General features: G+C 38.3%; 1 long non-coding RNA gene across 1 annotated transcript; it reads left to right on the top strand.

Annotated features, from left to right (window-relative positions):
- Window positions 1-882: 882 nt before the first annotated feature.
- LOC129624619 (uncharacterized) lies at window positions 883-13796 on the top strand. The gene is made up of 3 exons (XR_008701070.1): window positions 883-1061; window positions 12575-12666; window positions 13222-13796. It is a non-coding gene; the product is annotated as an uncharacterized LOC129624619 (long non-coding RNA).
- Window positions 13797-14357: the final 561 nt, after the last annotated feature.

Raw genomic sequence — 14357 nt, 5'->3', positions numbered from 1 at the left:
CATATTGCATATTGAGTGCAGCACTTTCCACAGCATCATCTTTCAGGATCTGGAATAGCTCAACTGGAATTCTATCACTGCCGGGAGCCAGCGTGAGGAACTCCGCCCATGACAAAGGTCATGAGGAAGGAGGCTCGGCATACACAAAGGCGGGATCGAGCCTCAGGAGTCCCCCCTGGAAATTCTCGAGCATCTACCCCCCAAACCAGAGTCTGCCTACTTTCTGCTTTGTGCTTTCACCTACACCTCTGACTTTACGGGGGGCTGTCTCCCACTACCTCTCTCTGAAAAAAGAGTTAGCTTACAGCTCCAGTTAATAATTCTTGGGTGTGACAGTGTTTAACCTACAAACTCCTTTGGAAATCCTCTAGCCTGCCTGAATAGGTTTTTCCGGCCACATGTGATTGTTCAGAGCCTCCCAACTGTGAGAGGCAGGAGATGTTCTAAACTGCCTAAACACAGATTCCTTTGAGTAGTTAAAAGATTGATTAGAAATTGTATTGGTGAAGGGTTTTTCACTTGTTGGGCCAATGTTTGCTGCTAAGCCTCCATACTCCTTACCTACTGTGTCCTTGGCAGTGTATTGATTGATATAATGGGTGTATAGAAATGTAAAATGCAGCTTTGTCCAATGCTTTTTTGGAGGCTGGTGCCTGACTTTGGAATAATCACCTTTAGAGAAAAATAAGTTTCTTAAAATGTTAACAGGCCTCCTGGCCAGAAGATGATGTAATTCACCTGAACTTTTGCATATGATAAGTTTGAAAGCCTGGCTTCGATTAGGACCAGGAACTGCTGTCCTTGCATGACTCCACCCCTTCCCCCATTATCCTCTATGCATAACTTAAGATATAAAAACTACTTTGGAAAATAAAGTGCGGGCTTTGTTCACCAAAACTTGGTCTCCCCATGTCTCTCTCTCTCCCAAATTCTGGCTGAGTCTCCATCTGGAGCGCGGAACCCACCATGCTTGCTAATTATGCCTGGGCTTCTAAGATCCGACTGGGGAGGCCTCAGTGTCTCCTCTCCTTCGGGAGAACGGAAGGACGCCTGCGGCCTACGTAAGTGGTGCAAACTTCTTGTCTTGAAGTTTTATTGGTCTCCCGCGTAAACCAAGCTACTCAGCCTCTTTTCTCCACTGAATTTTCCTACTGAGCTATCCTCATTCTATTACTCTTTGTATCCTTAATTAACGTGTAATTAAGCAGTTGTTTCCTGACCCTCGCCTATGCCGTCTCTCCTTCGAATACCCTGGATCAGCCGGGGCTGGACCCTGGCACTCTAATGGAAAATAAGAGGGTACCATGATAATGAGGGATGTCTGACCTCTTTATATAAAGCCAGGTGATTTCTCAAAGATGATATTTGGCCATAGACTGAAAAGATGGGAAGGAACCTCAGATCCAAAGAGACAGGAATCAGAATTCTAGGAAGAGGAAAATAGCAAGTGCAAGGATTTTGATGACAGGATTTGTTTGGGATGTTGAAGATCAAAATGAGCCTCATGTCATGCAGTGGGTCAGGGCATCAGAAGTGGAAGAGGCAGACTGTCACACAGAATCCTGTAGGACACGACAAAACATTCAGATTTTATTTTAAGAGATATGAGGGTGGCCTAAATATGAGCTGAGCAATGATTTGAACTTTGCATATAATTTGTATTTTCAAACTCCCCTCTTGCTGCCTACCACATGCTTTTTCTGGGAAAAAATTTAATCCATTACTGTGAAAATTAAGACAGTCAGCCAGAGCAATCTATTCTGCAGTTTTTGAAAGATATTTTTCTGGAGGACACATACACCCCATAGAAGTAAATCAGAACTACAGAATCAAAGGTGAACAAATACTCTACAGCAGATTATCATTTTATATAGGATTTTAAATGACTAATGCTGACACTACAATTTACCATATATTTGACAAAGCAATACATATTTTGGAAACAAAAAGAGACCCATTATGAAACATGACACACGTGGTGTCAGTAAAACTCATCATAAAGAGGCTCACTATGGACATGACATTCGTATGTATATATGAGTCCACTATTGCCGGGAGAAATATCAATAACCTCAGATATGCAGATGACACTACCTTTATGGCAGAAAGTGAAGAACTAAAGAGCCTCTTGATGAAAGTGAAACAGGAGAGTGAAAAAGTTGGCTTAAAACTCAACATTCAGAAAACAAAGATCATGGCATCTGCTCCCATCACTTCATGGCAAATAGATGGGGAAACAATGGAAACAGTGTCAGACTTTATTTTCTTGGGCTCCAAAATCACTGCAGATGGTGACTGCAGCCATGAAATTAAAAGACGCTTACTCCTTGGAAGGAAAGCTATGACCGACCTGGACATAATATTAAAAAGCAGAGACCTTACTTTTCCAACAAAGGTCTGTCTAGTCAAAGCTATGGTTTTTCCAGTAGTCATGTATGGATGTGAGAGTCGGACTATAAAGAAAGCTGAGCGCCGAATAATTGATGCTTTGGAACTATGGTGTTTGAGAAGACTCTTGAGAGTCCCCTGGACTGCAAGAAGATCCAGCCAGTCAATCCTAAAGGAAATCAGTCCAGAATATTCATTGGAAGGACTGATGCTGAAGCTAAAACTCCAATACTTTGGCCACCTGATGCAAAGAACTGAATCATTGGAAAAGCCCCTGATCCCGGGAAAGATTGAAGGAAGAAGGATAAGGGGATGATAGAGGATAAGATGTTTGGATGGCATCACCGACTCAATGGGCATGAATTTGAGCAAACTCTGGGAGTTGGTGATGGGCAGAGAAGCCTGGGGTGCTGCAGTCCATGGAGCCATAAAGAGTTGGACACAACTGAGCAACTGAACTGAACTGATGAGTCCACTGCTGGTCACACCCCATCATACCGTCCTACTACAGACATGACATTCAAATATATATGAAAGTGAAAGTGAAGTTGCTTAGTCGTGTCCAACTCTTTGCAACCCCATGGACTGTATCCCACCAGTATCCCAAAATCCATTGAATTTTCCAAGCAAGAGTACTAGAGTGGGTTGCCATTCCCTTCTCCAGGGGATCTTCCTGACCCAGGGATCAAACCCTGGTCCCTCACATTGCAGGCAGATGCTTTACTGTCTGAGCCACCAGGGAAGCCCCTTCATATATACATATACCTATACATATATATATATATACACACACATATACATATATATATATATATACACACATATATATGTTCCTTTCCTGAATATTATGGTATTTCAAATGTACTGTATTCCTGTACTTCAAAATTTCAAGTTAACGAGTATGAAGTCTCTAAGAAAATGGCTGGCTTTGGGAGTTATATTTTATTTTTGTTTTATATACTGGAACCTCAGAGAAGAGAAATTGAGTGAAGAAGATGCTTACAAAGCATATCAGGGATCTGTGAGTAGAGGTTCTTTAATAAGCCTTTGTGTGAGAGAGAAATTAGCAATAGTACTCTCCTTACAACTGTCTTCATTATCACTCACGCCGCTCATGTTCCAAGTTCACTCTTCTTTAGTTTTACAGTTGTTTCCACTGTTTTTAGGATCTAAACACTTCCTGTATAGCAGGCCCACCCAGGTAAATATTATTTTAACTTAGCATCGTGTCTCACAGGATAGCACCCTTTCTACTATCTGTAGATAGAAAGGCGATTATCCCGCTTTCATCCACTGCTTTCTGTCCTGGCAACTGTCCTTTTCCATCTTTGTGCTTTGTTTATCAGTAAGATGAGACGCTATTGATGTTGAAATTTCTCCCAGTTACCCTGGGTTTGACGTGGGGAAGGAGAGGAGAGGGCAGAGCTACAGCTTTGATGTTGGCATGTTAGAATGTAGAAAACAGAATAGCTGAGCAGCTAGAGAAATGTTGCCTTTGGATCATGAACAGAAGTGAAAAGGTGAAGCTATTAGCTGCTGTCCTGTCTGACTCTGTGTGACCCTATGGACTGTAGCCCACCAGGCTCCTCTGTCCATGGGATTTCCCAGACAAGCATACTGGAGTGGGTTGCCATTCCCTTCTCCAGGGGATCTTCTTGACTCAGGGATCGAACCCGAGCCTACTGCACTGCAGGCAAATTCTTTACTGTTTGAACCACCAGGGAAGCTCCATGAACAGAAGGGCCATAGGAAAAGTCTTACAAACAAAAGTGAAATTTCTCTAAGACTTCATGACTAAAATCTTCAGTGAGTCCAGTCCACTTTTAATAAAGTTTTCTGTTGGAAGCTAATTCTATTTTAAGGCTGTAATTATATTTTAGGACTGATAGCATATAGAACAATAAAAAGCTAATCAAACCTCTTAAAATCATTTACATTAAAAATTTAAATACATATGAAGCATATAAAGTACTTCTGAGTATGGAACCCTTCCTTTTTATTCATATTGCTGTGTAAAAGTTAAGCATAGCTCTTGAAATAAAAACATTACTTCTCTAACTAAATATTATAAAAATATCAGAAGCTGTCAACATAAGAGGTTGTAAAATTGATACTAAAATTTAAAACATTTTCAATGAACTATTTAATAATAGATACTTAATACTTTATTGATAGGATATTATGTGGTATTACTTTTACACAATGGAATACATCTTTGTTTCTATATAAATTTTACACAGAGAACTAACTTTAGAAGGTCTTATCAATGAAAAGTAAAATTAATTTTCTCTAATTAGCTCCTCACTGTGTTCCCCTTGCTCCCCGAGCTGCTGCCCCACTAGCTCTCTCAGTCCCTGGAACGCTCAGCAATTTCTTGCTGGAGGGTCTTTGCTTCCTCATCAAACACTTATGCTCTCTTTACACCCACATTCATTCTTTAGGTCATGTTCAGTATGCTTGTTAAAGTCTAATCACAGTTCAAGTGATAGTGAAGTCGCTCAGTGGTGTCCGACTCTTTGCGACCCCATGGACTGTAGCCCACCAGGCTCGTCAGTCCATGGAATTTTCCAGGCAAGAGTACTGGAGTGGGTTGCCATTTCCTTCTCCAGGGGATCTTCCCAACCCAGGGACTGAACCCAGGTCTCCCGCACTGCAGGCAGACGCTTTACTGTCTGAGCCATACAGTGAGTCCATAATAAATCTATGTTGAGTGGACAAACTGATGAATAAATGAAATCCTGAAATAAACTTACTGGCCAGGAAAACTTTTTCAAAAGGCCAATAAGGATCATTTGTATTAAATAATTAATGAAAGGGCTAGTCGCTCAGTCATGTCTGACTCTTTGCTACACCATGGACTGTAGCCCACCAGGCTCCTCTGTGGAATTTTCCAGGCAAAAATACTGAAGTGGGTTGCCATTCCCTTCTACATGGGATTGTGCCAACCCAGGGATCAAACCCAAGTCTCCTGCATCGCAGGCAGATTCTTTACTGACTGAGTCACCAGGGAAGCCCCAAAATATATTAATAATTTATTCTAAATTAAATATAGTTTGTAATTTGTTGCTCATGGAGAGCTACTTTTCAGAGTTAGGGCATTTTCTTGGTCTGATGGCCTTCCATTTCATCTCATTTTCTGATTCTGCATCAATTATTTTTTCTATGCCCTTCTTTTCTTCACCATAGCCATTGACACTAGTGAACAGTGGCAGTATGAGCATATAAGTGGGAATATAATATAGTTATTCAAAGCACTGGATTCAGTCTCAAACAGATTTGGATTTGAATCCTCAGTTTGAACACTTGGCAGCAACAGGAGCAAGTTAGTATTTGTTTTCTTTATATGGGATCAATATATTCCTAACTCAAAGGTTTATTTTAAAGATTGAAAGTGAAGTGGAAGTGAAAGTCTCTCAGTCATGTCCAGGCAATCCCAAGGACTATACAGTCCATGGAATTCTCCAGGCCAGAATACTGGAGTGGCTAGCCTTTCCCTTCTCCAGGAAATCTTCCCAAGCCAGGGATAGAACACAGGTCTCCAGCATTGCAGGCAGATTCTTTACCAGCTGAGCCACAAGGGAAGCCCAAGAAGACTGGAGTGGGTAGCCTATCCCTTCTCCAGTGGGTCTTCCTGACCCAGGAATCAAACCGGGGACTCCTATATTGCAATTTTAAATATTAAATAATAAATATTAACACAATAAATATAACACATTTTCCATAGTGCCTTATTTTTTTTCTACTTTTCTTTTGTAAGTTTATAATACAAGCATACTTCATTTCATAGACTCGGCAGATATTTTGCTTTTTATAAATTGAACATCTGTGGCAACTCTGCATTGTCAGATGATGGTTAGCATTTTTTAGCAATAAATCATTTTTCTAATTAAGGTACGTACATTGTCCTTTTAGATATGCTATTGCATATTTAATAGACTACAGTGTGGTCTAAACATAACCTTTATACGCACTGGGAAACCAAAAAGTTACAGGACTCACACCATTGTGATATGTGCTTTATTACACTCATCTTGAGTGAGTGAGTGAAGTCACTCAGTCGTGTTCGACTCTTTGCAACCCCATGGACTGTAGTCTACCAGGCTTCTCCGTCCATGGGATTCTCCAGGCAAGAATACTGGAGTGGGTTACCATTTCCTTCTCCAGGGGATCTTCCCGACCCAGGGATCGAACCCAGGTCTCCCACATTGGAGGCAGACAGTTTAACCTCTGAGCCACCAGGGAAGCCCCACACTCATCTTGAACCAAATCCAAAACATCTTCTGAGATGGGCTTGTCCCACATACTGTTTAGTGCTGTCTTGTGATTTAATTTCAGGCACTACGCATGAACAACACTGATTTAAAACACACATACGCATTTTATGTCTGTGTATAAACTAGAGCTCATAATCATTTCACCATACAAGAACATGCACAAACATAGCTTAATATCAAACTATATTAAATATTGATTTATCTTGAAAGGCTATACAACTTTATGACTCTATTTTCAGATGCATTCTCAATTCTTATCCTAGGTTTTAATCCATGCCCTCCTAAATTATTCTTAATGCAATACCAATCTCCATGCAACTGTAGCAAAGATCCATATTAGACTGCTAATGTTTCTCTGATTTGAAGTTTAGCATTTTCAGTGATAATTATCATCAGATAACGTTATTTTTTCTGATAATAGAACTCTTTGAATTTGTGGCTTTTTATTCAATCATGACTCTAAAGTCACTTTCCTTCTTATTCTCCCACACGTGATGAGGAAATAGCTCTAAAGACCACGATGTTGGAGCAAGACCATTAGAAATGCGATCAGGCAAGGCAAGCTAACACTAGGTCAGAAAGAAACTAACAGATGCCCTCTGCTAAGCCCTTTTTGACACTTGAAGTATAGTTTTTCCTATTCTGTTCCCTAACACATACCTGGAGAAGGCAATGGCAACCCACTCCAGTACTCTTGCTGGAAATCCCACGGGCAGAGAAGCCTGATGGGCTGCAGTCCATAGGGTCGCTAGGAGTCGGACACGACTGAGCTACTTCATTTTCACTTTTCACTTTTATGCATTGGAGAAGGAAATGGCAACCCACTCCAGTGTTCTTGACTGGAGAATCCCAGGGACAGGGGAGCCTGGTGGGCTGCCGTCTATGGGGTCGCACAGAGTCGGACACGACTGAAGTGACTTAGCAGCAGCAGCAACACATACCTGATTACCATACCATAATGTGTACCTTCAGGCTAGCTACAGCAGACTGAACCTGACTTCTAAATTCACAGGACATGTGCTATTTCTGAATGGGGATGCTGTTTTTCAGTAAAAAATGTGCAAAAGCACGTGGCAAGGCAGTTTTGAGGCAGTGGAGGGAGACTTGAACCTGTACTTATGGGATTTTTCTTTGTATCCTGGCCTCTTTAAATTTGCTCAGGGAATTAGGAGGCTTGTTTTAACTTTCCCTTTTCCTGACCTGAAAATGATGAATCATCATACATAGCCCACAGTGAAAGTACTGGGATTAGATCCGCTTCTCTGAGGGAGAGCTCACCAGGCACATCACATTGCCTGAACTTGCAACATGCTGCTAGGAGGTGACCGAACACGGGTCTCCCTTCTTAGACGTCAGTGATTTCCATCACAACCACTCCTGATGAGGTGAACGAATTCAGGCAAGGTGCTTAAACTCTCTAAGTATCTGGGTGATTTTTTTTTTTTTGGTAGTTGTAAAATGATCATTATCTCTACTTTATAGGGTTGTTATGAGAGTAAATGGGCATAAAGAAGCAACGATACTTAGATGGGCTCAATAAACCATAGTTACCTATAGCCAAATGTGGAACACAAAGTTGGAGAAATAGATTGAAGGTAAGCATCTTGTTGCTGAAGTATTTGCAGCCCCCATTAAGCCTCGATGCTAAAAAATTATTATGTAAATATCCAAGTTTTTAAATTAAATTTGGCTGATATTTGGCACATTCTGGGGTGTATGTTGCTGATTATAACTTTTTAAGAAGGAATATTTTATAAAACTATAGAGTCACAAATATTAAAATGTTTCACATGCTTTTCAAGACCTAAGCAAATATTTACAATTAGATTCAACATTATATGCCTGCATGACTGCCACCTGTTATATATACATTAACATAATACATCTTAAAGAGGGTGTACCATGGTACTATCTGAATGGGGTATGACTGTTACTATTTCTCCTGAACACTGATGGGTGGGAGAAAGTAGGAGATTTTGAACCAGGGATGTCACAGATAGGATGGTAGGGCTTTGGTCCTGGGATCACACCCAAAAAAAGCAGGTGGTCATCAGCTAACAGTGCATTACACACAGGTTCTCTAAAGACTATACTTAGAATGAAAGGTAAATTCAGTCAGCCCTTTGCATCTGTGAGTTCTACATCCTGGATTCAACCAAGCCCAGACCAAACTTTTTTTTTTTTTTTTTTAATTCCAGAAATTTCCAAAAAAGCAAAACAGAATTTGCTGTGCAGCTGGAATCTGCTACATAGCACTTACATTGCATTGGGTATCAATGCATTACATTGCATTGTTCATTATGAACAACCTAGAGATGGTTTAAACTAGATGAGAGGATGTTCACTTATATGCAAATACTGTGGGGCTTCCCAGGTGGCTCTAGTAGTCAAGAACTTGCCTACCAATGTAGGAGACTTACGAGACACAGATTTGATCCCTGGGTTGGGAAGATCCCCTGAAGAAGGAAATGGCAACCCATTCCAGTATTTTTGCCTGGAGAATCCCATGGACAGTTCATAGAGTCACAGAGAGCTGGACACAACTGAAGCAACTTAGCACACAGCACATGCTATTTTATATAAAAGACTTGGGCATCAGCAAATCTTAGTACCCTGGGGGATTGGGAAAGTAGAAAAGTTCATCCTGGAAGCTACTCCCCCATGGATACTGAGGGATGACTACATTTCCCAATAAAGACTAAGAAGCGTGTTATAAAAGTACTAACATTTGAAAATTGGGATTTTTCCTCCTTCCAGCTCTCTGTTCTTCTTTCCTTTCATTCATCTAACAGAGGTATATTCCACTTCTGCTGAGTTTCTCAGGTCAGTCACTGAGTTCATCAAGGTGTTAAACATTGGAAATTCAAAAGGAAGGTTATATCTCTTACCTTTAAGATGCACAGGTCTGATAAGATGAAATAGATAACTAAAAACAGAGTAAATTATTGTTACCTGTGCAACAAAGCTGTGTCCTCTATAATAAACACAAAGAATAAAGTAGTTAATCTTCGTGGTCAATAAAAGTTCCCAAGACAGAAGGGAGTAGACATCATTCAGGTATGCCAGAAGTACGAGAATGAGGGGTCTTTAGGGCAGAACTCAACTATGATCACCCCTTAGATCCTGCTCTTTAGAGCATCACCAGCTCTTCAGAACTCCAGTAATGGTGTACAGAGCTGCCAAATTGATTTAGAATGAGAATAAAATGGTATAAAGTTACATTTCAGAATTTGAATACAACCATTCTCAAGATGGATTTTATCATGTTGATAAAATCCCCAGTTTATCAACATGATAAAATCCACAGTTAAAGAACCTTGTCTTATATATCTAATATAGAAAATTGTACTGTGTAGATCTTCCTTTATGGTTAGTTTTATGAATATATGCTTTGCTTAGTTGCTCAGTCTTGTCTGATTCTTTGCAACGCTATGGACTGTAGCCCACTAGGCTCCTCTGTCCATGCAATCTTCCAGGCAAGAATACTTGAATGGGTAGCCTATCCCTTCTCCAGGGGATATTCCTGATCCAGGAATCAAACTGGGGTCTCCTGCATTGCAGAAGGTTTCTTAACCAGCTGAGCTACCAGGGAAGCCTATACATATATATGTATATATATATAAATGGAGGTAGCATGTATATACATAAATGGAGGTATATATATAAATATGTATATATTTATAAATGCAAGTTATTGTTTCATAGTACTCCAGATATTGAGTCCAGAATTTGTATTTTCAATTAATATAAATAGGTTGCTTTGGCTCCATCTTAAATTATAAACTGGGAAACTTTGTTATTTTTTAATAGGACAAATATTCTTTTATTTCAACATAGAAATGTGTAGCAAGATATAAAATTAATAGTATTCTTTAAACTTCTACAGGAGCATAATATTCAATATGTTTTTAATAAGTTCTCAATAAAATTTCACGATTATAGTGTCAGATAAACTTATTTCAGGTTTAAAAATGTAATAATGAGAAATGTGTTCTTATCATACAAACATAAAGTTATTTGTTGTAAAGTTCAGCAATCTGCAATCCCATGCCTTTATATAAAATAAAATTAATCTAAAATGAAAGTTCTTTTATTATTTCCCAGCCAACTAAAATTAATGAATAGTGTTTTCTCCTACAGATATCTAATTTCATAATTACCAAATGCTTCCACTAAAAACTATGTTGTCTCTACTTTCAAAATTAAAAATAAACTCATTGCTGAATTTTCTTTATTACCTTCAGATAATTAGGAAAAAGAAATGTGAGAAAAGGCATGACTACTATAATTATTCACTGTTGCATTAACTTATTATTAAATCTATTCCATGAAATATTGAATAATTTCTTTAACAATGAGGTTCATGAGTCTTTTTACCTGTTTTGCTTTCATTTTATATCATCATTTATTGCCATGTACTTAGTGAATATGAATGAAACAACTAAGTGAAAATCAAAGGTACAAAATAAATACATACATAACAGAAAGGCTTTTTCACTCTTTCTCATCCTTTTCCTTTAGTTTTTCTCTCATTAGGTGCCATTTCTAGTCCCAGCCCTGACAACTAATTAATAGAGGGTTGTTCCAAGCTGTGCTTTTAGCAGAGTGGCTTCCTCCCATTGTACTTCTTTACAGATAATCAATTTGAGCCTCTTTAACTGTCAATAAGTCCGTACAGTCTCCTTTCTTTCCTCTTGTCATCAGCAAGTGATACCTTTAGAGCTACAAGGCATCTACCTAAATTGTCCCCAGGGAGAGAGGGCAATGGAACTAGCCTTTTGATATTCATGGTAGTAATAATTTTAAAGAGCCCTTTTCTCTCAGAGTTTCCAGCAGTAATGACTGACTGATTCTTTATTTCCAAGTGACTGAGGTGGGGGAGAGGACGAAACTAGTGCCCAATGAGGTATTCCACATTATGAGTCAATGGGTTTAAGCACCCAAGTGGAATTTCTATATGAAAATGTAAATAAAGAAAAAGTTAACCTCAAAATGTGTGGTTAGAAAGAGAAAACAATCTTGAGGGCAGTGAAGAAGACTTTATTTCACATGTAGTCATAATGTTCTTTACATGAGTAATTAAGTCTGAGAATATTGTACTGAACAATGATGATAGAAATTAATAGATTCTAAGTGAAGCATTTTCCTTTTATTCTCAACAGCTGTTCATTTTTACTTAGTGTGCACATCTTTCCCCTAAAAGACAAAAGTAAAATTATTCTTTAGGAAATTAATCACACGCGTCTCATTATTTCAAATAAAATGTTCTAAAATCCAGTTTCTTCCTAGATGGAGAAAAATCTCTCCACTGCACGCACCTCAGAAAGCCATCAATGAGGAGTGCAGTGCCACCGTCTGGTAGAGAAGGGAATTGCATCATTTTCTCTAGAGAGTTACCTGGTACATTGGAATCCAATTTTGGAAATGTATCAATAGTATGTAAACGATATTGTTATACATTTTCCTCATTATTGTGGCATGAAATGTTGAACTTTGTAGTCCATAGATGATATCAGTTCAGTTCAGTCTCTCAGTCGTGTCCAACTCTGTGACCCCATGAATCGCAACACGCCAGGCCTCCCTTGATGTCAAAGTATTTTTTAGTTTCATTTCAATAAGAAGCAAGCACTGCCATTACACAATGTCTTAACAACGTCATATGTTAAAATATAACAAATATGTAATTTGTTTTTTAAAAGGTACTAGGCAAAGGAATATATCTTTCAAGATGCATGCATGTGTGCTCAGTCGTGTCCAATCCTTTGCGGCCCCATGAACTGTAGCCTGCCAGGCTCCTCTGTCCATGGAATTTTCCAATCAAGAATATTAGAGTGGGTTGTCATTTCCTCTTCCAGGCCATCTTCCCAACTCAGAGATCAAACTTGCATTTCTTGTGTCTCCTCCATTGGCAGGTGGATTCTTTATTACTGAAACACCCGGGAAGCCCCAAATTTTAAGATGAACCTACTGCAAAAATGAGAGCCTGCTACATTCTATTTTAAAGGTGCATGGTTACTTTGTCTTGGTGGGGGATGTGATTTATGCATGCAAATACAGATTACATGGAGGACTTTCATATATGCTGAGTGAACAGTTTCAGAAGCACATTTTTATAATTTGTGCATAACAATTTTCCAGTGAAACATGCTTATACATACACTACTTCATTTGACCCTCATAACAGCCAATGAAACCGTTTATTGTAGATAAGAGAATTGAAGCTGTAAGTGCACAAGACGCTTGAGTGAATAATGAATCAGAATTCAAACCCAAGACTCTGATCCAACTTTTGTTTTCCACAAAGAGATATTTCACTGAATATCTGAAAAATTGTTCTTCATAAGAGACTGAAGATTTTTTTCTTAAGCTTTCCAACGTTCACATTTACATCCCCATGCCAAAAATATTCTAACCAGTTATCTACTAGCAAATATATTGTAGCTGATTGTAAAAACACTTATTAGGGATCTATACTCATACTTCTTGACTTAAAATGATCAAAAACTATAAAATATAAAAATTCAAAATAAAATTTTCCTAAGTTGTTTTTATTATTCAGTCACTTAGGCATGTCCGACTCTGCGACCCCATGGACTGCAGCACGCCAGGCTTCGCTATCCTTCACGATCTCCCAGAGTTGCTCAAATTCATGTCCATTGACTTGATGATGCCATGCAAGCATCTCATCCTGTTGCCCTCTTCTCCTGCCCCCAATCTTTCCCAGCATCAGGGTCTTTTCCAATAAGTCATAATGTTTCTAAGTAATTAGTATTTATTATTATAAGAACTATAGACGTATAAAATTATAATTATATTATTATTTGTATTATAAATAAATTATTTTATAAAATCTACCAGAATTATTTTTCTAAAGCATCATTTTCTGGCTATATTACCTTCAGAAGCAACTTTGTTGGGGGCTGGCTTTTTGAAATATAACTTCCTTTGAGCCCTGTATTTTGCATTAACTTTTTAGCACTGTCTGATTACATTTAACCTTAAGTTAATATTCCATTACTGCTCAAAGCACTGTCATTCTTTTTCTCTCTGAATATTCCTCATTAATCATATCACTATTAGCACTCTGAATTCATGTATTTTTGAACTGAAAAATATTAAATTATGAAATAAAAATAATACAGTGCTTACTTTATTCTTCTTCAGAGTTCACCAAGACCCTAATAATATTTGCATCTCATCATCATTATTAAACTATTTACATTAGTAGTCAATCAGCATATCCTAATTTGGTTATAACACAGTGGTAAAGCTAACTGATAAGAATAGAGAAAAAATTTAAAACTCAAAATGTGGGGTTACCTTGGAAATATACTGCTTTGTGTTTTGTTTTGTTTCTTTTTTAAGTAGAGTTCGATTTATTTCATTAAACAGAAGTCATCAGAAAATTTGCTAGTTTGATGAACTCAATTAAGTCTAAAAAGCCCAATCTTTGGTAAGTTAAAAAATATTATGCATTTCTTACTATTGGGGTGAAATTAAGCATTTATTTTTGAAAACTTTCTAACTATGCTCTTGATCAACAAAAGGTTAACTATTTGTTTCTTTCTTCAGAAAAGTGAGGCATGGTTTCTAGTGGTTCACAACACTGAAAATATATCTTACTAAGTTTAAGAGAATTTATACTAATATTTCAAGCTAGAGAAAAGGTAAGATCTACTTTTTCCTATGGGCTTC

Source organism: Bubalus kerabau, chromosome 12 (genome assembly GCF_029407905.1).
Source record: "Bubalus kerabau isolate K-KA32 ecotype Philippines breed swamp buffalo chromosome 12, PCC_UOA_SB_1v2, whole genome shotgun sequence".
In the NCBI taxonomy this organism is placed as follows: Eukaryota; Metazoa; Chordata; class Mammalia; order Artiodactyla; family Bovidae; genus Bubalus; species Bubalus kerabau.
The sequence above is the reverse complement of the archived record's forward strand: the minus strand, read 5'-3'. Positions and strand labels throughout refer to the sequence as shown.